The sequence below is a fragment of the Dysidea avara genome, chromosome 15, assembly GCF_963678975.1.
Source record: "Dysidea avara chromosome 15, odDysAvar1.4, whole genome shotgun sequence".
In the NCBI taxonomy this organism is placed as follows: Eukaryota; Metazoa; Porifera; class Demospongiae; order Dictyoceratida; family Dysideidae; genus Dysidea; species Dysidea avara.
The window spans coordinates 11,758,887-11,781,880 of record NC_089286.1 but is presented as its reverse complement, the minus strand read 5'-3'; the positions used below and the strand labels follow the sequence as shown (position 1 = coordinate 11,781,880).

The window sequence follows — 22,994 nt, the reverse complement described above, 5'->3', positions numbered from 1 at the left end:
TTAATCTTAAAATTATTATTATTACTAGGACCGGGTCACACATAACCAAGTAAATTTGTTAACATATAAAACAACTTGTATTTGCTTCGTCTAATTGTGATGTATAATAAGTATTGTAGGACCTCCATTATCCGAACACCTGTTTCAGTTCAACATTAAAAGCATCCAGTTAAGTGAATTTGTGGGCTAAATCCAATTCTAGAGTAACAGGAAACAACTAGTTATTTTATTGTAAAATAACGTAAAAATAACTTCTGTAATTGTACAACAACTGTGAAACATTTAGCCCATCCGAAGAAAGCAGTACAGTGCCTGGTAACACCAGTAACACACTTTATTCAGACTAGTACTTCGACAGAAATTTATTCTAACAATGGCATTCCATGCGGTAAACAAACTAGTTAGGACTAACCTTCAAACACCTGTAAGTGTAAGTAATCAGTCGAAACGCAAGCGGCAAAAAACGGGCGTATTTAGTTGCAGCGCAATTATTACGTAATGTAGAAAATGGCGATATTGGTGTTCCATGTCGAAGCGTAAATTAGTGCTGTAATTGTAAGATTCAGATGCACTTTCACCGATAAAATTGTCGAAAGATAGTTGTTGAAGACGACTGTATAAGTTAGGTCTTGTTGGAACCAGCAAATTGGAAGTATGTTACAAACAAACTTTTATACGAATTTCACCTCTCCAAACTTCGCCTCGCTGTGGACCAAAGGCAAGGAATGCACAAAATCTGATCTCTTAAAAACGAAAAGGTATGTATGTATTTCTCATGTAAGCAGTATGGCTACATGTACTTGTATGAAACAAATTTGTACTATGTTTTGCTACGAGATATAGTATAAGTAGCTGGCTATCATGCACTACACACAATTGCAAACTATTATTGGAGTGATAAAACTATCATACAATGCCATAATCACAGGTACTAAAATAAAAGTCATCATCAGTGATAATTTCTTCTTCTAGCTGCTCATCATTTTCAGACATACTACTCCCAGTCTCATCAGTTTCATTTTCACTATCGCTACTGCTGCTACTACTGTTCTCATCATCATCATCCTCAGGTAAGTGTCCCATTTGTTGTACATTGACATTAACACAACCCTGGCATAGGCATCCAGGCCCACAAGTTAATGATCTTTTCTTGCAACCACAAGTAAGTGTTTTGCAGCCCTTTTTACAGCTGCATCCTTTAGTTAAAAAATCAATATTACGTTTTATTCTCTGTTGAACTTCATGTGCCTCCCAGTCGATAGTGTAAGTACTGTTGTTCTGTAATAGCCAGCCACTGCTCTCTGGTGATGGCAAAGCCATAAAGATATCATGTTGACAAGATTGCTGCCACAGCTGACTTATCCAGCAGGATCTCTGCCAATGGCGCCAGAGAGATGAAAAGGTTGGTACCCTGTCTTCTTCATTTAGTATACGGTCACTACTTACCTCTCTAATGTTCTGCAACCACTTCTCATGTTTTTCTCTTAGTTGTAATGAAGCCTCTAGTGAATTGTACAAATGTGTTGGGGTTTTGTGTCCCTTCAGTGCCACAAAAGCATTCAAGTGCTTTTTGAAATAAAATGTCCCCACAAGCCATATGAAAGATAAAAAACCGATTTCTTTGTTGCTTTGTGAAGTGTTCTGTAGACTCCCTGGCATGTTAGATCCAGCTATAAATGATGCATGTTGAAAGAAATTGTTTAAAACTTTTGCTTTGCCAATGGACTTGAAATAAGAAACATAATCACACCCAGTGCCAATAAATAGTGATTGTAATATCTTACAAAGCCCATCTTGTGGAAGATTACTCAGATCTGGGTCTTTGAGCAGTGCTGCTCTCAAGTTGTTGAGATTGATGTATTTATGTTCACTTGAAGATGGTGTGTTGAGTTGCACTGTGTAGGAGGTAGTGGTTTGTTGATTGATGTAGCTTAACCCTATGTTGTACACATCAGTGTCTGGTGAATAGATAAGAATGTTGTCAGCCTGAGACTGTGTTGCATGTCTCCACATTCTGCTGTCAGCTTCTCCAGCTGTCGAATAATACTTTTCCAGCTGCTCTGCAAATAATTCACTAGGTTGCAACAGCCAAGCAATATTCTCACCAGAACCTGAAAAACACCCAGCTAAAATCAGCTTTTGTTGGCCCATCAAAAGAAAGCGTCCATTCTGCAGCAGACTGAGTCCAACAGCTTCAACAATAGATCTTTTACACTGTTGACACTGAAGGTGCTCTTGCCATTTGGTAGGTACATTAACATGTGGACTTATTGAACTGTGTTGATGTTCACTGTTGCTAGCAGAGTAACACTTCATATGTTCTGGTTGTTTAGGATTAAAGAGTTATTTGGCTGGCTTATCAAAAACTAGGTGTACCTCCAGTGTGCCTGCCTTAAAGTGCTTCAAAATAAATTGGTTAAATAGAAATTGAGTGTATTCTGTAAAAGACTTAGTTTGGTGTAGCGGTTTGGTGTTTAACATAAACATGGCATCAATGATAACAACAGAAGATGTTGAAGGTAAGCACGACAAAAACACAGGGGGGTCTGCCATCTGATAACGATTCAGTAGCTTGTTAGTCCATGTACTCTTGTTTCCTCGGTGTGGGTGTCCAGCTTCATCTGACAGTGCACGAGGTAATTCAGAGTACTGCTCTTCCTGGATACTCTGTAGCTGTCTGTTGCTGCTGAGCCATGCAACGTGATGTCGCAAACACTTATTGACTTGCTTGGTTTCCATCTCCTTAGGTGTGCATCTGATTTTTCGCATGGCTTTAGTTGTCATTGTAATTAGTTTGTGTTGCCTCAAAGGAGCTTTCTGAGCACTGGGGCACTGTAAAATATGATATTTTACATAGTTCAAAAATGCCTGTTCCCTGGTCTGGTAAAAAGTTAACATGTCACAGGTTTGCTCTTGTGTTGCTATTTGGCCTGTAAATACATTCATCAACCCCCTACAGTTGCTTTTTGTCATCATGAAATAGTTTGTTGGTAACTATTAGTTCACACATACGTTTTATGTTGTCTTCAAATCTGTTAGCCTGGGGGGAACTATCAAGAAGGGCAGATGTTTCAGTTTGTTTGTCTAAGTATGGGAAAAGTTGATTTATAATGTTTTTATAACATTTGATGCGATAATTGAAAAACAAGCTAGTTTTCTGAAGATACGGTTTGGTGGAGCGGACCACAGCCATTTTTAAAATCTTTATTAATACACATTTCGTGTGCTTCGTCAAGAGCAACTGCTCTTGTTGGGTGTCCTGTTAAGTTCACTGTAAATGCTCCTTTCTTGAAACAATGTAAAACTTCTGGTGGGTACTGTAGAACCTGAGCTAGGTGGTCAGGGATGATTCTCGCAAAATACTCTCTATCAAATGCTGTGAATACAGGGACCATCTGCTTCAAGCTTGCTATGCGTAGCTCCCAGTTGCTGCATCTAACTGATAAATAGAGACCATAATAGCTTAAAAAGTCCCTAAAAACAAATTGATTCCAGAGCTTCCAAATTTTGTCAGCCTTACTCATTTGGTCTGTGAAAGTCTTAAAACCTTCATCAGTGTGGGTGTCTTCCACTAGCTCACGAATCCTATTGATAGTGTGATATGGTGATTTCTTTGTCTCTATACTCAACTGAAGTATGCAGTTGGCATCTGTTGTGATACTGTTGGGTTTACTAGCTAAGTAAGTGTCTAGCATCTGCCTGAACATGGCCTCCCACACTTGCAGCAAAAAATTGTGAGTACGTTTGAAATTGGAGCATTGCTCTATTGACTTCAGTGTGCTACCGTTGTAGCCAGAGTTTTTTGCTATTTCCCGTAAGCCAGCTGCAAAATAAATTTTCATCAAAATGGGTTGAAAGTTTTTGAGTATATGCCAGTCGCCTGGGAAAAGTAGTAGCTTTGTTAGTGCTGAACTGTATTGTTTTTTAATGGCCATCAGATGTCTGTAAGATTTACCATCACCTACTAAGATCACCCATCCCTGTTGGACATTACCAAATTTGGCCAGTAAATCTTCTGCTACTAGCAACATAGTTTCAGCACAGTCTGGATATTCATTTATTAGTTCCATGTAGTATACTGTCGATGGTTCTTGCAAACCTTGCTTATTGTTTTTATGCAGGAATGATCGAAACTCAGAAAGTGTGGTGTTTGTTGGACACAAGCCTGATTGTTGATGTAGAGTGAACTTTTGAAGAATGTAAGAAAACAAGTTATTGTACAGGGGTGTAACTAATCACTGGACTGGAACACTGGACTCAGTTTTTTTTTAATATTAACATTTTTTACTAGATTAGTAATGCACAATAATTCCCTTTAGGCTAGTACACCGTTGTTAGACCTGTTATACTGTAAATTATGTGAAGACAGTGCAAGTGCCACCACACCATGACAGGTGTGAAAATAATACAATCATGTTGGGCTTTTTTATATCACTACTAAAGCAGTACAGCCTTTAAAATCACAATGAGTTAAGTTAAACAGCTAGATTTGATTTCAAAACAGCAAACTCGAGTAATTCATACTATTTGCACTGGTACATGAAAAACAGTTTGTAAGTACTTTAATACTGTTTACATTTGTAGATTAAAAACAGTTTGTAAGTATTCCTTGTGTGTAATTTCAAGTTGATCAAGCACTTCAGTGATGTCTAACAGTTGAGGATCAAAGTATGGGCACCGTAACCACACGCAATCTGGTTTACAGTGATAATAGACATTGCCATACTTCTGCTGTGGAGTGTCTGATCCTTGAGGGGTGAATTGCCTCCATTCTTAATGTTTAATGCACAAGTCATCTGGTGGCTCTCTGGTTTTGTTGTATTTGTTTTGGCAGCCAATACAGACTGAAATGTTACCTTTGATGAAACATAAGATGAATGGGGAATACGAAGGGCTAAAAGGGCTGGGACACCATGGGAAATAATGAGCAGATGGAGTAGCTGAGTATGCTGGTGGTTGGTTGATTGAAAGGTAGGATGGTGAAAAGGAAGGGGATGGTTGCTTCATTGAAAAGTGGGATGGTGTAAAAGAAGGGGGTGGGTGGTTCATTGAAAAATGGGATGGTGAAAAGGAAGGTGATGGTGAGGCTACAGATACCATCACTGGTGCATAACTCATGCTACTGTCTCCTTGATTGTATCCAATTGCCATGGACATCCTTGTATCTGGTTTTTCCACTGTCTTTCGACAGCGTGTACCAATGTTTCCTTTTCGACCACGACCACTTGGCATTTGAGACGTAATGAGGCTAGAAATGTTTGGTGACCGTTTCTTTTTATGGAGAGATGACATGAACTGAGACAACTTATTATTAACTTCAGCAACAGCAATTGTGTGGGCACACAACCCAAGAGATTTCCAGTTGGGACACTGTGAATCACAATTAAAGGCTCCCCCCCTTTGTTACTGTAATTAAATGTGGATTTTTTCCACTGTAGCTGAGAACCATCCTTGACTCGGGAGATTGACCAGGAGCACATGCCATAGCATTTGGATTGTTAATCAATTTGGTTGCTTTTCTCCAAATTCCTTCAATACAAGTTAAAGGTAAATTTACCTGTTTTGAAGCTATGTTCACGTCCATGGACAACTCTTTCTTGTCTTCAATCCAATCACCTTGCTGCAGAGAATCATTGATAGGTTGGATTTTTACATCTGTCATTACTAAAGAATGTACCTTCGACAAATGCTTAGCACGCTGCTGTGCATTCATAGTAAACCATTTATCTTGAGACACTTGTAAGAAACGATACTCGGACCTCAGGCAATATTTTCCTCGATCAATTACTGCTCGTTCAACTTCTTTCTGTTGCTCTCCCACAACCTCTTTCATCTTTTCAACAAACACAGGCAACTCACTCTTTCTAAAATCCAGTTTGCGTTTCAAAACAGCATTCATACTTTCACTAGGATTAGTTGTAAAGATCTCTGGTGGATTTCCAAGCCCACATTCTTCCCTAACAGGACGCAGCATCGTATCACGAATTACCTCTACCTTATTTGCTTTAAACCAATCAATGAACTCAGCCATATCTGCTGAGCTCGAGTTAGCAAGAGTATTCCACTTTTCTATAAGTGACTCCAACTTGGCTTGAAAATCTTCAACATCAGTGGAATCAACTAGTCCTTCCTGGAATACAGTTCCCATTCTATAACCAAACACATCATTTAGCACCTTGAGTGCAACATCAGATTGAATATTGCAGTTACTAAGCTTCTCTTTTATATTCTTACGCACATGAATAAAGCAGGTTAAATGTTGGGAAAAGCCAAATTCATGGCTGAAAGCATTGATGAGTGGCTGCTCGCCATCTGTACCAAACACCCTGATTGCTTGCAACTGTGGACACAGTCCTATCAAAGAAGAGGCAAAAAATAGATAGCTTGCAAAAGACTTTTTATAATGAATCAAAATTGGGCCCAAAAATATTGGAGTAGAGTTCCCTCTCCTAGTTTCTAACAAAAGATGACGGTAAGTAATTGGAGTGACATCGAACTCTCCAAGTGAAAATGTAGGGTCAATCGTAACAATACCAAAGTTCACCGAGGATGTGGCAAACCTGACTAAATCTTGAAGTTGTTGATCATCAGCTAATATGATTGCTGGTTCGGGAGCAGTTTTAATATCTCATACAAATTTGTGTGCTGGATCTTGTGTGTGAGCTTTTTGCATCACAGAAAAAATCTCATCAGCTTTGCTTCTTGTAGTACCACCATCAGTTTTTCTTTTGTGGTTATACATTTGTTTTTCATTACGAGGGAGCTCTCCAGGAGCTGTTGCATTCACTACGCCACCAATCTCTGAATCAATTAATTGGAAAGCCTCTTTTGATCTCTTTGTCATTCCTTCTTCTTTAATTCGCTTTATAGTGCTAGGCCAAGTGGGGAAAAAAGGTTTATACTCTTTGGCATTTCCATGTCCCTGTATAATAGGAGTGTATCCATGCGGAATTCGATATGTAATGAGACAAAGATGGTGAGGATTATTTGATGAATCTGCAAAATACAAGACATATTACATGTTAGTTAACTGAGTAATTCGTTAAACGTGTATATTATACATAGTTAAATTGTAACCAGATCTACAGAAACCCAAAAACTTAATAATAGTGCATTTTGAATTCTTCATTAATAGTCTACGTAGCCAAGTGTATGCTCTGGGGGAAGTTTCAACCTTGTACGCCAAAAACTGAGTTACAGCCCTACAAAGTAACAACAGCAAGTGTAGGGAAAAATAAAACACAGGTGCTTACCGAGAAGGTTGTAAACGATAAATATTTTTTTTGCTTCTCTTGACTGCAGACTACGACAAAATTAAACCACTGCTTTGATGTGATGAAGTCTACTGCACTGAAACCAAACTCCTCTTGGGTAGGCAAAAAGATGATATCCAGATTTTCACCATAAAACATCTAAAATATTTGAAGATTTTTTGATAACACACAATATAAACAAATATTTTTATTTTACCCATTATAACAAAGAGTCCATATGCAACCAGTGGTTTTTTTAAATAAAATTTTGTTGACTTGTACTCTTATGTTGGGTTTCTGCAGATCTGGCCACAATTGTATATTCAACTGACAAACATTTTCATGTTAGTTGACTTAGCATAATTGAGTCAGATCATGTCACAGTTGATATCCGTAAATTTGATATGAATACAATTGTGGAAATCTAAATAAGCCTGCTATACAACTAAATTCCACCTCATATCAAAGAAATTTCAGAGGATAAAATCTGTAACAGTTGAGATTACTACCTTGACATAAACATGCGTTACTACATGCATAGCTGCTCATAAACATGTTTTTCTACATAATTGTGTATGCATATATCTGCTACATTTCTACACGTTACCTATCTGATACCAGTACTGTAACACAGAAACAAGGTCAATATACTGTAACTGATAACCAATCTGATTATTGGTGCACCTCTAATAGTGATATCTTTCTCAAATTTGATATTTCGATACAATATACCACTCGATCTATAATTGTTAGCACCAACAGCCTATACACTCACTAGTGCTGGGCGGTATTGAAAAGCAGCAGACTGTATACCTTCCATAAAAACTATCACCATATTACTAAATGTCACAGTAATAATGTAAAAGCCATTGGTATTAAAGTAACTGCCATTTACCTCAACAAAAGCACCAAATACCCATGGTAGCTCAGCAAGCCACAGGTACAAATTACCACAAACTTATTTACATTGTTTGGTTAGCTGGCTACATCACCACCTGCCTAAAAAACATTGTCACATGTCTGGTTACCCTCTAAATATGGTATAAAACAAACCCACAGGGAGGCCATGATGCTCAGAGTGTATAGCAGTATTATAAAAAAAACAGGCAGTATTAAAAACCAGGCAGTACACAGATTACTAACAGTACTGCATCATCCAGCTCTAATACTCAGGTATTATAAATGTTTTTTAGTGATGCACAATATCACCATTAATTTTGGTGGTATCAGACTTGTATTGGTAAAGCTGTAAATTCCCAATACCAACCAACTATTATTGGACTATTATTTGTGAGTGATGCCAGTGCAGCAAAGCATCGGTATTGGCCAATTTTATATTGGTATTGGATCAGTAGTGAAAAAGCAATATCAGAACATTATATATACTAACAACATGAAATGGAATAAAATTGTGGAAGATGTATCTATCTGTAAATACTACTCTTTCATCAATTTTGTGCCTTAACGTACAAGGTGACGACCATACCTGACACAAAACAAATCATACGTTTAAATTCTTGGTTGGAAGGATGTGTGCAATGGAGACGTCGTAAATGAATGATGCTATCTTCTTCACAACAATCATCATTGCATTTCTCTACTTCAACTATATCATCATGTACTGTAACTTTATATGCTGTTGGGTGAGAGCCTGAGTACTTCCAGATTCCAAATTCATCCTTCTTAACATCATCTACACACTTCAGCTGACGAATGTCTATCACAAATGTTGCACTAGAAGTAATCCCGGTAGGTTTGGCTGCACATATTTTCTCATTAGGTATTTTAGGATCAAGTAATATCTGTAAGATTCTTTCTGAAGTATACTTTGAAGGTGGGTACTCATAAATAGGCTGACTGCATTGAGATTGTTGTTCACTGTAATGAATACTGATCACCTTTACAATTATTTTATAATGCAAACCTGAACTTCAGCTTTTTCCTGACTGACTCCTTATCTATTCTGTCATCTTCATCTATGATAAAATCTTAACATGACACCATAGCATGTATTACAGCAACCATACCACTACTATTTTCAGCATATTCTTGCTTCATGTCTTCATCCAGCACAGTAATTATCTCTCTGTAACAAACAACCATGTTACCTACAATATTTTCTAGTAAGAAAGGGTTGTTTACCATCGACTACTAGACAGTATCCAATACCTGGCAATGCTGAGTAGCCTGTGGTGGTGTGGCCTCTATTACACAACCCAGACAATAGGGCACCCCACAAATATTTTAGTGCATGCCCCCATAGATCACTTAGGATTACTTTTTATTAGTTTGTGAAGACGGCTGGTTGTTCCATATTGTGCTCTACTCCACTCCTATGGTTGGTTTTTGAAACTCATTACAATTGGTAAGCCCTGTAGCAATGAACCAGTACTCACACTTAGACGGCTTCTCGTGCGGAAACTACCCTTCTAGGCCAGAACCAGCAGAATTGAACTTGGCATTAACCATCCAGCAGCGTCCCAAGATATTTCGTTAACCATGCATCTACAAAGCCTCGAGCTGTCAGTGACTCGTACCATAACTAGGTAGCTATAGCCTCGTGCAGCCAGACCTTTCTTTTCAGTGGGCTTGGTTAGGGAAAACTGCTGCGCGAGATTACTGAATGGCTTACCTGTACTTCTTCGCTTTCACTATACGTAAAGGAGATTCTGCTTTCTGTACCAAGTCTTCTGTAAACCAATTGGCTGGGAAATCCTCTTCAGAGTCGAAGGGCTCGCCGTTGCTTGTATCATCGTTGTCAGTCAGCACAATGGCAGTCTCCTTCGTACGGCCGCACTGGGAAAAAATGAACGGAATGGTAAGTAACGCATTGCTACTATTAAAAATTACCTGTGACATATTCAGGAGTGATAGTGATACAGTGTACTGCGGTTTTCCAAGTTCTTGCAATGCAAAGCGTCATGCGCTATACAAGTATGTGCGTGCGCAGTTGTTCAACAGCGGATTTTCAGTGACGACTACTGACTCACAAGACTTTAAACATGCTTACGCATACAACGACAACTACAGAACATTATACAGGTGTAGTTACTTACATTTAAAGAACTGCGCATACTGACACAATATTAGCGCATGACGCTTTGCATTGCAAGGACTTGGAAAACCGCAGTACAAGACGAGCTACACATCAGAGCGGAACAGGTGGCATTATTAGACTGCGCATGCGCATTGCTAATTATATTACTCGAGTCCAGTAGTCCAGTCCAGTGTTCCAGTCCAGTGATTAGTTACACCCATTGTACAGTGTATTTCTTTCAGAAATCTGGTTTGCACTTTGAAGGAATTCATTTAAAGTAAGTGTTATTGACAGAGTGCGTGTGTGTAAATTTTGCACTGTAGTACTGTTGTCTGCACTTGATTTCAACTTGTTGACTGTCACAGTTCTTTGACGCTTTGGCCCAACTTCACATAGTTTGTTTGGCAAGCCATCAGGTGAGACCTGTTGTTGATGAAAATATTGAGATGAAGTAGGTAGTTGACAGACAGCAGACAATGATTGATGGACAGCGGACAATGATTGATGGACTGTGGATGGTGGTGTTACATGGACGGTGGTGGCTGGCAGTTGTTGACGGACACTGTCTGGTAGCTGTGATTGCGGTAGTTCTGTGATGGTGTATGGTGTCAAGTTAGAAGGGTTGGAGCAAACCACAAAATGGCTAGGGTGAGGCTGTACCAACTGCACAGTAGTGCCGTGATAACTTCGATGTTGATCACCACAATACACTGCAGAATAACTCTGCAACATGTCAAAGTTGTCAACTGAGGCAATAGTAAAAACATTGCTTGGTAATTCATCCCAGACTTTAGCTTGACGTCTAGCCATTGCATGCTCGGTAACAAACCTATCATGGGTATCTGTAGAACTTGAACAACCCAACCTATTAAGTATCCTTATTAACCGGCGTGACCCTCCACAAACTTCCGTAATGTCAGCAATAAGGTCATGGAAGGGTGTTGGCTTCTTAGGATTTGTACAGAACATTAACTGGCTTAAAATAAAAAACAGACGAATTTTCTTAATGTGTTCATTACTATCGGTGATTTCTCTTTCTCTGGAAGAGTTGGTTATGGAAGTTAAAAACTCAAACAGTAGTGGATTTATGTTGTCTAACTGCTCATTGATGTTTAGTGAAGTAAAATCAAATGATTTTTGTGCTTGAGACATCCTTTTAATTTCATCATGAATTAAATTGTTAACTATATGGCTTGCTTCTTTAAGTGTGTTATCTGCATCAGAGTGTTTCTGTTTGATTTCAGGTTCGATCCAACAACTATTTGCTAGCTGTGAATTGCTAAGTGCCCAAGACAAGGTGGCTAATATATCTGCACCTTTACGATACAAAATGGTACCAAATTTCATATGCATACACTTATGCATCATGTACACGTCTAGGTAAATGATAAGTTGGTGCAACAGCGAACGTGATGAAAAATGAACACTACCGTCTCCCACCTCTAGTACAACTTCTGCTAAGTTGATGTCTCCACTGTGCGAAGTGCCATAGGATTGAAGAAAAACAGTACATACCCAAGGAAGCAAAACAGCCTTGTGTGGAAGTAAGTTCTTGGCAACAAATAGTACTGATGTTAATAAAGCACTGGTTAGTCTATCAGTGTGTGAGCTGTCTTAGTATCTTCCCATTCTTCAATAGATCTTGCCAGCATTTCATCTGACCCAATTTGTTCACATTTTATAGACTTGATGATGGTACAGTGTGAGTTATAACAAGAAGTGCATATCCCGTCTTCTGGTCTTATGTCTATGTCAGTTCCTGTGGAATCCTTAATGTACTTTGATACAAGTAAGGAATTGGGACTATGACGGCAGAATTTAGTACCAGGTTTTGGCATGGCTCCACAAGAGGAGCAGTTTTGTGCAGGAGTACAGAGACGGTACAGTTTGGTGTAACAGGTTGGGCACAGAAGAAATGGCGTGTTTGTAGATGCTTGTGCCCCAAGCTGTCTTTTCATATCAGCAATACTAGCAAAGGCTGGTTTGATAAGCTTGTCGCTGAATCTATTGGTACACTCAGGATTTATGCAAAAATTTGGAGATGTTGGTGCTGTTAGTGTGGTGTCAATGTATTTCCATTTTGGTATATATTGAGTGTTATTGTGGTATCGTTTTGCCTCTATAAAATGCTTTTTACAAATATTACTTTCTTCAGGTGGAGATTCACTAAGGTGCTTACTTAAAAACTGTCTTTCTGCAGTTCCCCAATTGGTGTAACTAGTCATTTGATTGTCTTTGTTCCCACATAGGACGCAGCACAGATTTCTGCTTCCAGCTGATTCAGTAGTAGCCATATCCTGACACAGGGAGTCAACTAAATTTATATTGTTCATTGAAATGTGTTAAATAATACTGTATTATTAACATGACAGCATGTGTGAATTACAGCCAGAGTGCACAACTTTTTACTACGCCATTATTGTACCTATTTATTTGTCTACACTATTCAGCTGACTGTCAAACATTTAACAGTATGAAACAAATTTGTACTACAAATTAAAACCACATTGCAATTTCTTACCGAGTCTGTTCAGACGCTTGTAGCCCGTTGCTACCACGCTGCAGCTGCCGGATCTGGTTACGGTGGGAAAGCCAGATGACGTGTTTTTGCGTTATGGCAATTGGAAAGCCATAGTAAAATCTATTACAGGAAGTAATTGGTGCTTAATGTAAGGTGGTGCTTTACTGTAAGTAGCGCTTGTCTTCTCGCGGGAAAAGGTTGCGCTGCAACTAAATACGCGTAATAAAGCATATTTTTGCCACTTGCGTTTTGACTGTAATGCAGTTCAAGGCAGGAAGACAACGTTCTCAGTTTTAACTTAATAAACAAAAATATTTTAATAGCGCGCGTACGGCTGGTTGCTATGTATTCAGACAGGTTTTACGTGTTTGGCGACCTGTTTAACGCGCAGTGTGTACAACTTGTTTTGCGGGTTGAAGGTTGAACGTGGATTTTTAGTGAATTGCGCTGGAAAGTTGTTGTTAAGGAGTTCAATGTTTGTTAGAAGAAAGGCACTATTTAGAAAAGTGTCCTGCTTAACGAAGGCACCGGAGAAAAAACGCTCACTTCAATTTGACGCTCGGGTTTCGTCTAACTCAATTCCGGTGAGTGTTCTTGTGTGCACTACGCAGTTTCGTCTGGACATTAATTAATTATTTATGACGTCACGTTCTTATTATTATTATTACTTGGTTATGTAATTATTATTGCTTTATGGTGTAAACACACCAAAGGTCTGTTGGTAACATGTACCAACAGCCGCGAAAGTACATTACATTACATTACTTATTTACCTACTTACTTATATACACACATACATACAGATTCTACAAGTAGTTCAGGTTTGAGGTGGGTGGACGTGACTGGTGGCATCTTGAGCAAGGACAGAGATAGTGCAATGAGCAATTGTTGTTATTTTCAAAGTTAGTTATAAAATGATCCCAGAGAAAAGTTTTTAGTTTTGATTTTAGCAGAGGAAACGTTAGATCCAAGTTAAGGATAGGCATGGCATTCCAGAGAGTTGGTAATCTATGGAAATAAGAATGTCTAGATACGTTATTTAAATGATGAGGGATGATCAATTTGTTGCTGGTGCCGGATCTAGTATTAGCTGAGCTGAAGTTGATATGATCATGAATATTGAACTGTTTAGATTGTACCTTGATTGATTTGATTGCAAATAATATATCTTGTAACTCGAACAGGTACATCAGAGGAAGGATCCTTAGTTTTACTAGACGGGTTTTGTAACTACTGGTGTAATCATTTAATAGATACTTAGTGGCACGGCGCTGGATTTGCTCGAGAGTTAAAATGTCTTTCATCAGGTGTGGATGCCATAGTTGGGTGCAATAGAGCAGCTGAGATCGAACCATTGAAATATATAATGTGACCAATGTAGAAGTAGAATGGGTAGAAGCAATAGTACGACGTATTAGTCCCAATACTTTGTATGCACGAGCAGAGATTGATTTGTAGTGTTTGTCCCAACTTAGATTCTCAGATAATATGAGCCCTAAGTCCTTGTGTGAGTCATTATGTGGTATAGTAATATCCGAAATGGTATAGGTGGTTTCTAACTTGCATTTAAATGATAAATGTACGAATTTTTTTAGATTAAAATTCAGATCTGTCTCTCTGGACCAAGTAAATAAAGCGATGATATCTTCTTGCAGAGCGATGTAGTCAGATGTAGTACAGATGTGCATGAAGTCAGAGCGATGTAGTCAAAATGTGTATTATAGCTTATTTAATAGTTAATTATTATAGCTTTCCAGTACCCTCAGCATTTTTCAAATCACTATATGTGGGCGGGAAATCCCCCCTATTGTGTATAGCCATATTATTATTATTATTATTATTATTGATTAGCAAAACCCATTGGGTAAATCGCTAATGTACAAAAACAAAATTTTAGTGTCTATGCATTTTGCAAACAGTTCTTGAAAGTAAGTCTATATTGTCAAGATCTTCCATATCTAAATTGTTCCAGTCTGGTATTGATCTTGGTAGGAAAGAGTTACTATATCGATTTGTTCTGGCATACATAGCTACCTAATATAAGAAACTAGCACTTTACACGTGCAAATTATTTATTATTTTATTATTATTAGCACTTTACAGTGACCAGCACCGTATCGTATCGAAAAGTATCATTATCGGTCAATTTTAGTCAATATTGTATCGTTCTGAAAATCCTGGTATCGCCCATCATGTTTACTACCTTTTTTTGTAAATTTTATTATGACTGGTGAACCCACGCCGCGTGCCCCAGCCAGCAAATTTTTTTTGGGGGGGCCCACTTCGACTTAGAAAATTTTCACTTTTTGTGAACTTACCGTTTTCATTTGTTTTATGGAGTCACACTTCTTGCATGACATAGCCAGTGTACAGGGGCGGATCCAGAGTTTGGAAAGGGGGGGCTGCACTTTGCTGAAAAGTTGAAAACCCCCAAAAAAGGTTGACAGCAATAATGGCTGTCCTTTACCAAGTGTATATACTCTAAAGTATATAAAGATCCTTATCCAGATCCTCATCCATATAGCTTCATAGTCAAGCTACACTTCCTCATGACACTGTGACTGCTTTATTGGAGTGATTGGTGATTGACTGCTCTATTAGAGTATCTCAATCTTAAATGCATTTTTTTTAAGGGATGAAGGGGGGATGTCTTTTTGTTGTTTTTTTTTAATTTTTTTAAAATGTTTTTTTTCCTCCGGCCCTAATGGCACTCCCTTCCTCCCACACATCTCTATAGAATTGTCCCCCCCTGGATCCGCCACCGGTGTATTCCTCACGATATTGTGAACTCTATAGACAGCTACGTGGGTGAGCATTTCCTTCCTCAGCAAAAAAAAATTTGAAGTGATGGTTGTGTTGTTTTACACTCTTCGTTTTCACTCAGTTTGAACCCTTTGTGCTACTTACTATTCTTCAACTGACGTCCTGGGTCACAGAGAAGTGTGTTTTCGTTGAAGTAGCCTCGCTAGTGCAGAAGTGCTGACCTGTGTGTCCAAGCGTTCATCGTATGGCGCTCTCTTCTTGAAGCTAATCAAGTTGTGGTACCGTGGCTCTAACAAACTAACGGTACTTTCAAAGACGAGCATATTTTTTCGTTGAATCCGTTGTTTTCTTTTTGTATTTTAAAGGTTGCTACTCGTTAATTTGCGCCCTACTGCCCTCCAGTCAGTGTAACACTGAAATAAGCGATGTCTACTAACTCAGAGCTTCCTACTGAGCAAGCCGACATGGACTTGAGCTCCTCTCTAAAGCGACCTCTACCACAAGACTCGCCAACATCTACTAAACAGTCCACAAACAAGAAGACCAAAACCCGGTGGTGAGTGTATCTGTCCCATATGTGTAGACCCCATTGTTGATGCTAAATCCAAGCAAAAAGGTCAAGATTCTATTTTCTGTGATAGCCAATGCTCAGCCTGGTTACATAAACAGTGTGCTGGCTTATCTAAATCTCTTTTTGAAAGTTGGACTAAGTCTGAAAAGCCCTTTTACTGCCCACACTGTAGACTACAAGATCATGCTTTAGAAATAGCTAAGCTTAAGGAAGCTATTGAGTCTTTAACCAAGAGTATCTCTGGCATTAATGAGAAATCTGAAATGTCAACAAAACCAAACACCAATCAACAAACAATAAATAAAACTACTACTGTAATAGCTTCTGATGAGCCCAAGCCAAGTTCTGAAAAACAAAAGGAAAACACATCTGACAGAAGATTTAACATCGTCATGTACGGAGTCAAAGAATCCCCTGCTAACACTAACTGATCAACCAGGCTAGATCAAGATCTATCCAATATTACTCAAGCTTTTTCCCAGACAAACCTCCCACTGGAAAGACAATCGATTAAAGATTGTCATAGGTTGGGCAAATTTAACAGCAATGCCACTAAACCAAGATCAATTCTTGTAAGTTTTCTTAGATCTATTGATGCCTCAATGGCTTTATCTAGAATCAATGAATTCAAAAGCCCAATCCGTATCAAACCTGACCTATCACCTGAGGAAAGAGATCAAGAATCTGTTCTTAAAGAGCGCTGGTCATTGATCCAGAAGGGAGCAGAAAGAAAACGAATTAAACTGAGAAACAAAGCCTTGTTTGTTGACAATCAACTATATGGCAGTTTCAAGGGCTCGGAATTTGCTAGAACCAACTACAACCCTCCACTCCAAGCAAACTCCTCAGATGCTCAAAATTGACTAGAGTATATAGATTAGGTAATGATAGTTTTGATAATGAAATTTTCACCTAGATCAACAAAATATCTCACTTGATAATAATGTCATACTAAATGCATCTAAAGACCAGCATTCACCTAACAACGATGACAACAATTACAATTCCATTAGTCAACGTGTCTCAATACCCACTAAAACTCAGTGTAATAATCTTAAGTGTCTTAGTTTAAACTGTTGCAGCCTCAGAAGCTCAAGTAAGAAGGCTTGCCTTCTAGCACTGATTGACGAATCCAACCCAGACATCATCTGTGGCTGTGAATCCCACCTTAACCAGTCCTATTACTCCTCAGAAATTTTTCCTGATTCGTACATTGTAATAAGAAAGGATCGGGTTGAGGGAACTGGGGGGGTCTTCATTGCTGTGAAAAGGCAATTTAATGTTTTAGAAGAATGTGAACTAAATACTAATGCAGAGCTAGTTTGGGCTAAGGTATCAATTCCTAACACACAACCTATCTATGTTTGTTCATATTATCGTTCACCTGACAACAATTTAAATCCTATTTTACAACTTCAGATATCTCTAAACAAATTAGTAGAAAAGTCACTCAACATACCATCAATTTTACTTATGGGCGACTTTAATTTTCCTAGTATTGTGTGGTCAGATGGTTATGGTCTACTAATCCAACTTATGGCAGTGAACTTAATAATGTATTTCTTGAGACCATGAATGATGCTAGTTTAGAGCAGTATGTCATTGAACAACATATTAGACTTGGTCTTATCTAACAATAACAATATTCATAATTTAAATGTAGTTCCAGGAATCTCTGATCATGATGCTATTCAGTTTCAACTCTCAGTAACACATAAATCAGCCATACACAAGCCTCCATACAAGGTAGCATTATACCATAGATGTGATCTCACCAATATTAAAAGAGACCTACAGGATTTTGCAAACTATTTCCTACAAAGTGACTCAACTTCCAAATCCATTGATACAATGTGGTCGGAATTTTATAGACGCTATTCATGAATGCATAGACAAACATGTACCACATAGAACAGTTCAATCTAACAAGAGTCTACCTTGGATTAACATGAGATTAAAAAGGATATGAAAACTAGAAAATGTCTATATAACGCTGCTGAGAAGAATAATAGGCAAGATGACTGGAATGCTTATAAAAGAATGAAGAATTTGATTAATGTAAAGTTAAAAGATGCCCACAATAATTACTATGGAAGACTATTTGACAACTCCTTTGGTGGGAACAAAAGACAATTCTGGAAGTATATAAAAGCAAAAAGAAAAGACACTAACGCAATCTCCACAATCATGATTGATGGGTCTCCCCACACAGATACCTTAAGCAAGGCTGAAGCATTCAACAAACAGTTTAAGTCAGTTTTTACTCATGAAGATATCGACAATATTCCAACAATGGCCACATCTTCTGATACTGGAAATTCATTTCCCATCATGTCTGATATCACATTCTCCTTAAATGGAATACAGCAAGCACTCTGTAATCTTCAAGTAAATAAAGCAAGTGGTCCTGATTGTATTCCTCCCTATATTCTTAAAAACTGTGCTGAAGAAATCTCTCCGGTGCTAAAAGTGATATTCACCAAATCATTCACAACAGGTATTTTACCTAAAGACTGGCTAACAGCTAACATATGTCCAGTTCACAAAAAAGGAAGACGTGATGATGCTTTTAACTATAGGGCCATCTCTCTGACATCTATTTGCTCCAAAGTCCTTGAGCACATCATATATCACAACATCATGAATCACTTAAATAACAACAATATTCTCATAGAGAATCAACATGGGTTCCGAGCAAATCATTCCTGTGTCACCCAGTTACTAACACTAACAGAAGACATATCATATGCCCTCGATCACCGGAAGCAAGTTGATGTAATCCTTCTTGACTTTGCTAAAGCTTTCGATACTGTTCCCCATCAACGACTCCTTACCAAACTTCATTTTTATGGAATTCAGAATGACACTTATAACTGGATTAAGGCATGGCTTTCCAACCGCACCCAGCAAATCCTTCTTGATGGTATAACATCTAGCTCAGTAGCTGTAACATCTGGTGTCCCTCAGGGCACAGTCCTCGGTCCTCTTATGTTCCTGTTGTACATAAATGACATCACCACCAACATAAAGTCGCCTTTACGAATATTTGCAGACGACTGTCTTGTACAGAGTTATTAACTCTCCAAAAGACACCATCATTCTCCAACAAGACCTAGATCAAATCTCACATTGGGTCAAAATATGGCAGCTTAGACTAAATGTTACAAAATGTGCACTAATTTGATGTAGCAGATCCCTAATACCAATAGTTCATCACTATACACTTAAGAATTCTTTCCTAAAAGAAACCGACCAGCATCTCTACCTGGGGATCATGTTGAATAAGACATTGTCATGGTCGTCACACATATCAAACATAGCTAAGAAAGCATCTAATACTTTAAATTTTAAAAAAGCGTAATCTGAGTGATTGTTCAAGAGAAGTAAAAGCACAAGCATATCTTACCATGGTAAGACCCCAAATGGAGTTGCCTCAGTTGTTTGGACCCCTGTTATAATGTTGATGTAGACAAATTGGAAAAAATCCAGCGTAGAGCAGCCAGGTGGGTCATCAGTGATTACAACAGAACTAGCTCTGTGACACAAATATTAAATCAACTATCCTGGCCTACCCTACGGACACGGCGAAAGATATCTAGACTGCAACTGCTCCACAAAATCCTCCATCAAGACATATCCCTATCAATTCCCCCATATTATCAATCCGTAGAGAGACAAACAAGACACTATCATCCCTTGCATTTTATCCTGCCCACACCATCAACAACATCTTATCAACAATCATTTTTAACAAGATCAATCAAAGAATGGAATGAACTGCCTGTATTAATTATAGAGATGACAAACTATGATGAGTTTACAACTAACTTGATATCACACTTTACAAACAATCAACACCACATTAGTTAGTATATAATTGTACCTAATACTGTGATTCCCATTTTTTTTCCTGGGCACACCAGCTGTGCTGACTGCCCAGTAATCATAAATAAACTAGACATATTAAAAATGAAAAATTTAAAATAAGAATAGGGATCGCTGAAAAAAGCCACAAAACAAGAAGGGATCGCTGGGGTGGTAATGTAAACCACAAATCCCTATTTTGACCTTTTATACTCAAATGGAGCATTTATAGAGTCAAAATAGGGATTTGTGGTTTACATTACCACCCCAGCGATCCTTTCTTATTTTGTGGCTTTTTACAGCGATCCCTATTTCTTATTTTTAATTTTTAATATGTCTAGTTTGTGTACTTTTTTCCAGATCCATTTTTGGATTATAAGTTAATTGGCACATTAGTGTAGTAAGCTAACAGAGACTCCTTGGTTTAAAAGGCTAACTCATTAGATATGCTAATGCAATATTAATTTTGTAATCTATGATAAAGACTGTATTTTCATCCTGATTCATTGTACACACACAAAATATAAGGCAGGATACATTAATTCCTAGTCTATACTCAGTGTTTGAGCCATTATCATCACACTTTGTGCCATCACTGAAAACACACTGCTATATGAGCTACATGTACCTACCTTTCAGAAGAATTACTGATTGTGCACCTATCATACAGGAGGCAGTGTTGATGGCAGCACAGGAGACTTGAAGAAGAACAAGATGTCTTAGGTGTTTATTCTAAGAGAAGGACAAGAATGAATCTCTATGATACAAGTTATAATAATGGTAACTGTTAGTGTTATAATTCCTGTAGAGTCCAATTTTTTTCATAAATTTTCACATGATATAATGATGCATGCATCAAGCACGTACATTATAGGTGTAGAGTTGTCTAGCAGAATAGGTAGTGAAGAGATAGTTATACATTGTAGCTGTAGTGTTATTATTGTAGCGATGATGCTTTACAACACCTTTGTATAAATGCATGTATGAACAGGGCTGAATACAGCAGCAACATTGTAAGTTGGTATTAATCAAGTTAAATAGGAGATGGCTAGGCTTGGCCGAAAAGTCTTCCTATGCCGGTGTCTGCATGTACAAATCACAATGTCAGTGGCCAGTGGCGTAGCCAGTCTTACATGATTACCAGAGATTTGACAGTCATTACCCATACATGCAGGAGTACTTTAAACTGGCATATTGAATTCCAATTGCCAGGACTTAGACTGGGCTCTAGCCCTGGAAAGCCTGCTAGCAACAGTGTGTCACAAAGTGGAACATCATAGGTATAGTCAGCAAAGTCTGGTTAGCATGCATGTGGTCATGGCTAAATGTTTGCAACTGTCAATGTCACTAGCTGATCAGAGAGTGTGCTAGAATATGTACACAGTAACTAGTTACAGTGACATAAGCACAGTAGCACACAATCCTCCCATATAAGACTGTCGGGCTTCACACTCTGTAAGTTGTTTATGACATGGATACCATATGGGAGGGTTGTTGACAGCGGCGGAGGAAGTAGTTGATATGAGGGGGGGGCTCCGCTGAGCTGACCCAGACTTATTTCTATAGTTTGGTAAGGACCAAAAAAAAAAAAAAAAAGGTCACAACCAACTGACAAGAGCTTTCCACCTCACCAGCTACCATTTCTAGCTGATAAACTACATAAAAATCCTTACATAGCTCGCTACACACTGACTACTTTATTAGAGTGACTGCTCTATTAGAGTATCTCGATCTTTATCACGGTTTTCAGCCCCACTCCAAGAAAGATAATTTCGGTGTGATATCATTCTGAGGGGGGGCTAAGCCCCCCCTCAGCAGACCGAGGAGGGCTTTAGCCCCCTAGCCCCCCCCCCCATTCCGCCGCCTATGGTTGTTGATGATATGTGGTTAGACCACAAACAGTGTTGCCATGCTGTGAATAAAGTTCATAGATTTATGAACTTTTTGTCTTGTTTGTGAACCTGAAATAATCTATGAACTTTTTATGAACTTTTGGCTGGTTTGTGAACCTGAAATAATCTATGAACTTTTTATGAACCTGGAGTAATCTGTGAACTTTTTATGAACTTTTGGCAATTTTAGGTGGTAACTTTTTTTTTTTTTTTTTTTTTTTGCTCTTCAGTGCCCTACTAACCCAGAGATCCACCTATATATAATGTGTAGGCTAGTTTTCGGAAAGTGACTATGGATTTATGAACTTTTTATGAACAAATTTATTTTTTTACATGAACATTTGGAGCAAATCATCTGGCAACACTGACCACAAAATATTTTTAAATGGTAGGGATGTAATAAACACTCCACCCAACCTTTTTTGCATGTGAAAAGCAGCCATGATATCAGCGCTACCATTTATCTTCCATCTATAATGGACAAACAAAGCACTCACTGTGATGGCTATAGGAAGAAGAATAAACTGCCTTTGGATGCCTTGCATGCGCGCTTGAACGACTTCTCGTAGCGAAGACGGGAAGCTCACTAGAGAGGCCTGGTAATGTCTGCCTCTGGTAATGTCTGCCTCTGGTGGTCTGGCTCTGGTGGTCTGGCTCTGGTAATGTCTCCCCCTGGTAATGTCTGCCTCTGGTGGTCTGGCTCATGAGGCTTCTGTTTTTTATCAACGCTTGGCTCATCAACTTTCAAACAAGTGGGGCGATGATTACTCTGTTGTCATGGGGTGGTTAAGGTGCTGTCTATCTTTTTCTCTCTTGCGGTCCTCCATACAATGCATCCGCGGAGCCCGCTCATCCATCGGTCACTATGTTAAGACTCCCCCAATTGTGGAGCTGATTCGGGCAGAGTCTCAGTTTGCCGTGGACTAAGAAAGTCCCGGTTTGTCCAGCACAGGCCATTTATGTGCTGGGGGTGGTAGGCAAGGGCAGTCCATCAAGCCCGGGTAAAAAAAAAAAAAAAAAAAAAAAAAAAAAAAAAAAAAAACTAGAGAGGCCTTCGTTAAAACCCGGAACGGACCGGACCGGACCAGAATTT

General features: G+C 38.6%; 1 long non-coding RNA gene across 2 annotated transcripts; it reads left to right on the top strand.

The window, feature by feature from the left end:
• Positions 1-444: 444 nt before the first annotated feature.
• On the top strand, positions 445-4,257 carry LOC136245591 (uncharacterized). 2 transcript variants are annotated; one of them, XR_010695969.1, is made up of 5 exons: positions 445-758; positions 973-1,070; positions 1,120-1,162; positions 1,288-1,402; positions 4,122-4,257. It is a non-coding gene; the product is annotated as an uncharacterized lncRNA (long non-coding RNA). The 2 variants fall into 2 exon arrangements; XR_010695970.1 differs by lacking the exon at positions 445-758 and adding an exon at positions 775-928.
• Positions 4,258-22,994: the final 18,737 nt, after the last annotated feature.